This window comes from Carassius auratus, unplaced genomic scaffold (genome assembly GCF_003368295.1).
Source record: "Carassius auratus strain Wakin unplaced genomic scaffold, ASM336829v1 scaf_tig00216937, whole genome shotgun sequence".
Lineage (NCBI taxonomy): Eukaryota > Metazoa > Chordata > Actinopteri > Cypriniformes > Cyprinidae > Carassius > Carassius auratus.
Genome location: NW_020528805.1, coordinates 40,001 through 44,684, shown reverse-complemented (window position 1 = coordinate 44,684; position 4,684 = coordinate 40,001). Strand labels below are relative to the sequence as shown.

The 4,684-nt window shown below is 37.9% G+C and overlaps 2 non-coding genes and 2 pseudogenes across 2 annotated transcripts; all 4 read left to right on the top strand.

The window, feature by feature from the left end:
* The first annotated feature begins 77 nt into the window (after window positions 1–77).
* On the top strand, window positions 78–193 carry LOC113099408 (uncharacterized; annotated as a pseudogene).
* A 385-nt stretch (window positions 194–578) lies between these two features.
* Window positions 579–695, top strand: LOC113099412 (uncharacterized; annotated as a pseudogene).
* Window positions 696–1,214: 519 nt separating this feature from the next.
* LOC113099406 (5S ribosomal RNA) lies at window positions 1,215–1,332 on the top strand. Its single transcript, XR_003289416.1, has one exon. It is a non-coding gene; the product is annotated as a 5S ribosomal RNA (ribosomal RNA).
* Window positions 1,333–1,836: 504 nt separating this feature from the next.
* LOC113099391 (5S ribosomal RNA) lies at window positions 1,837–1,955 on the top strand. The gene has a single exon (XR_003289402.1). It is a non-coding gene; the product is annotated as a 5S ribosomal RNA (ribosomal RNA).
* Window positions 1,956–4,684: the final 2,729 nt, after the last annotated feature.

Sequence of the window (4,684 nt, the reverse complement as noted above, 5' to 3'; positions counted from 1 at the left end):
TTTCTTTCCTACTATATAATGTACTGGCGATTAGATTGGCTGATCTCTAAATAGCCCTCTCTTTGGGGCAGTCTTCGGCTTACGGCCATACCAACCTGGCTATGCCGATCTCGTCTGATCTCGGAAGCTAAGCAGGTTTGGCCTGGTTAGTACTTGGATGGGGGACCGCCTGGAATACCAGGTGCTGTAAGCTTTTTGGAAATTTTTCACTTAGTATATAATAATTTTGCCAAAAAATAGAGTCAATGCCCGGTCTCTGAATATTAGCAGGTTTTGGGCCTGGTTAGTACATGGATGGGAGACTGCCTGGGAATACCAGGTGCTTTAAACTTTTGGAAAATTTCACAATTATATAATAATTTTGCAAAAAAAAAAAAAATAAAAAATAAAAGAGTCAATGCCCAATCTCTTGAATCTTTAAGCAGGCTTAGGTGCCTGGTTAGTTACTTTATTGCTTGGATGAAAGACCGGCTTAGGAATACAGGTGCTTTTAGCTTTTGGGTTTCTTCCTACTATATAATGTACTGGCGATTAGATTGGCTGATCTCTAAATAGCCCTCTCTTTGCGGCAGTCTTTCGCTTACGGCCATACCAACCTGGCTATGCCCAATTCGTCTGATCTCGGAAGCTAAGCAGGTTTGGCTGGTTAGTACTTGGATGGGGAGACTGCCTGGGAATACCAGGTGCTGTAAGCTTTTTGGAAATTTTCACTTAGTATATAATAATTTTGCCAAAAAAAAAGAGTCAATGCCAGTCTCTGAATATTAGCAGGTTTGGGTCTGGTTAGTACATGGATGGAGAGACTGCTGGGAATACCAGGTGCTTTAAACTTTTTGGAAAATTTTTCACTTAGTATATAATAATCTTTGCCAAAAAATAGAGAGTCAATGCCCGACTCTGAATATTAGCAGGTTTGGGCCTGGTTAGTACATCGGATGGGAGACTGCCTGGGAATACCAGGTGCTTTAAAACTTTTTGGAAAAGAGGAAAATTTCACAAATAATAATAATTTTGCAAAAAAAAAAAAAAATAAAAAAAAAGAGTCAATGCCCAATCTCTGAATCTTAGCAGGCTTGAGGTCTGGTTAGTACTTGGATGAGAGACCGGCTAGGAATACCAGGTGCTTTAAGCTTTTGGTTTTCTTTCCTACTATATAATGTACTGGCGATTAGATTGGCTGATCTCTAAATAGCCCTCTCTTTGCGGCAGTCTTCACTTACGGCCATACCAACCTGGCTATGCCCGATCTCGTCTGATCTCGGAAGCTAAGCAGGTTTGGCCTGGTTAGTACTTGGATGGGAGACCGCCTGGGAATACCAGGTGCTGTAAGCTTTTTGGAAATTTTTTCGCTTAGTATATAATAATTTGCCAAAAAATAGAGTCAATGCCGTCTCTGAATATTAGCAGGTTTGGGTCTGGTTAGTACATGGATGGGAAGACTGCCTGGGAATACCAGGTGCTTTAAACTTTTTGGAAAATTTTCAGCTTAGTATATAATAATTTTGACAAAAAATAGAGTCAATGCCCCGATTCTGAATATTAGCAGGTTTGGGCCTGGTTAGTACATGGATGGGAGACTGCCTGGGAATACCAGGTGCTTTAAACTTTTTGGAAAATTCACCAATTATATAATAATTTTGCAAAAAAAACAAAAAAAAACAGTCAATGCCCAATCTCTGAATCTTACCAGGCTTAGGTCTGGTTAGTACTTGGATGAGAGGACCGGCTAGGAATACCAGGTGCTTCAAGCTTTTTGGGTTTTCTTTCCTACTTATATAATGTACTGGCGATTAGATTGGCTGATCTCTAAATAGCCCTCTCTTTGCGGCAGTCTTCGCTTACGGCCATACCAACCTGGCTATGCCCGATCTCATCTGATCTCGGAAGCTAAGCAGGTTTGGGCCTGGTTAGTACTTGGGTGGGAGACCGCCTGGGAATACCAGGTGCTGTAAGCTTTTTTGGAAATTTTTCACTTAGTATATAATAATTTTGCTAAAAATAGGTGTCAATTGCCGGTCTCTGAAATATTAGCAGGTTTGGGTCTGGTTAGTACATGGATGGGAGACTGCCTGGGAATACCAGGTGCTTTAAACTTTTTGGAAAATTTTCACTTAGTATATAATAATTTTGCCAAAAAATAGAGTCAATGCCCGATTTCTGAATATTAGCAGGTTTGGGCCTGGTTAGTACATGGATGGGAGACTGCCTGGGGAATATCAGGTGCTTTAAACTTTTTGGAAAATTTCACAAATTATATAATAATTTTGCAAAAAAAAAAAAAAGAGTCAATGCCCAATCTCTGAATCTTAGCAGGCTTAGGTCTGGTTAGTACTTGGATGAGAGACCGGCTAGGAATACCAGGTGCTTTAAGCTTTTGGGTTTTCTTTCCTACTTATATAATGTACTGGCGATTAGATTGGCTGATCTCTAAATAGCCTTCTCTTCGCGGCAGTCTTCGCTTACGGCCATACCAACCTGGGGGCAATAGAGTGCAACAGGAAGTGAGTTGGCAGGAAGCATTGCAATAGCAGTTTGGTGGGAGAGGCCCACCATTTTTGTTGTTTTGTTAGTTTGTTATTTCTTTTTTTGTCTCTTATAATTTTTCTAAATTGGACTCCCCAGCAGTTAAAGCTGCTGGGGGGAGTTTTTTTTTTTTTTGGAAATGTCAACAACGGATGGATTAACGGTAATGAATAAGGATATGGCAAGAGAAACACGAAAGGAAGAATGTGGACAACAAATGGCAAAAGATACTGGAATTCGAAGGAATAGTAATAGTTTTGGTGGCAAAGCAAAGGAACGATTTGCAAACAAGTCTTTTCTGAAGGAAGCTACAGTAATTGTGAATCTGATGGATTTAAGAGATGCAAAGGTGGAAGACATTATAGAGGCTGTGACAGCAAAGATTGGATTTGGAAAGCTGTTGGCCGTAAGACCAAGACCAGATAGAGAATATGAACTGACTTTGGAGGATGAACATATGTGTGATGATTTAATGGATGGTTTAATGATAAAAGAGAAGATGTGTGAAATCAGGAAATTGCAGACAAGAGAATGCATTGTTTCTTTTATGCACTTACCAGCATATATCGATAATAAAGACATTCTTTCAAAGTTGGAAATGTGGGGCGTAGCCCCGACATCAGACATTAAAAGGCGATACTACCCTGCCACAAGAATAGCGGATGGAACAAGATACCTTAAAGTCCGATTTCCAAAAGAGGTGGTATCCCTGCCCTATAGTACCAAATTTGAAACGGCCGAAGGGCCACAATACTTCAGGATCATGCATGATAGGCAGACGAAAATCTGTAGGCTATGCATGGATCCTGGTCATGTCTTCAAAGACTGCCCTGATTTGAAGTGTCATGAGTGTGAGGAGCAGGGACATTATGCTCGTAATTGCAATGCTGTAAAGTGCCCAGATTGTAAACGTGCATTGGTGAAGTGTGAGTGTTGGATGGAGAATGAAGAAGAAGAAGGAGATGATAACCAAATAAAAGAGACTGAAATTTTGAGTGTAGAAGGACAAGGATGGAAGGTAATCAGGACTCAACAGAAAAGGATATACATCCACTGGAAAGGATGGAGGAAGAAGAACAAAATGGCTTGATGGACAGTGCAGAAAATGAAGTGGAGCATCAGAAAGAAAAGGACAATGATGGACAAATGGAAAGTGACATTCAAACATCACTAGAGACAATGCAAACAATGACGGAGGAACAGGACAAAATGGAAGAAGTACAAAATAACTTGGAAACAGAAGAGGATTTGGGAAAAGGAGACAACGAGGAATCTAATGAAATGGGAAAGGAAAGAATACAGAGAAGAAGATCCATAAAGGTAACCCCCAATATAGAAATGGTTAAAAATAGAAGGCAGAAGAAAAGAAAAGAATTTGATGAAAACAGATTTGGGGTACTGATGAATAGGGAAGAAGAAAATGAAGGATGTATATAGGAAATAACTTTTTAATTATTAGCCTTTTAAGTATTATATCATTAAATGTTAGAGGTTTATTGAAAGAGGAAAAATTTGAAAAAGTGAAAGAACTGTGTAAAAAATCAAATGTGATCTTATTGCAAGAAACAAATTGGAAAAATGAAAAGATGGAAGATGTTAAAAGAAGATGGAAGGGGGAAATTTATTATAATAATGGTGATGGTGAAAGAGGAAAAGGAGTTGCAGTTTTAGTTAAAAGAAATATATGTGATGATGTTAAAATTATATATTGTGATAAAGAAGGCAAATGTATAATTGTGAAAATGGTCTGTGGAGGAGAAACTATAATTTTATGTAATGTACATGCTCCAAATGCAGAGGATGAAAATAAAATATTTTTTAATAATTTAAATGATTATATAGAAAAGTGGGAAAAGGTTGTATTAATGGGTGACTTTAACACTGCTTTGAGTAGAATGGATATAGCCAAAGATATGGGTTTTAAAAGAGATAGTGGAAGGGATGAATTGCTTAAATTAATTGATAAAAATGATCTAATAGATATATGGAGAGAACGAAATGAAGGAATAAAAGATTTTTCAAGGCAACAGTTAGTAAAAGATAAAATGAAGCAGAGTAGAATAGATTTTATGTTGATTAAAAGAAATATGGAAAGAAATATTGACAAGATATATCACAAAATTACATCTCTTAGTGATCATAGTATGTTAATAGTTAATTT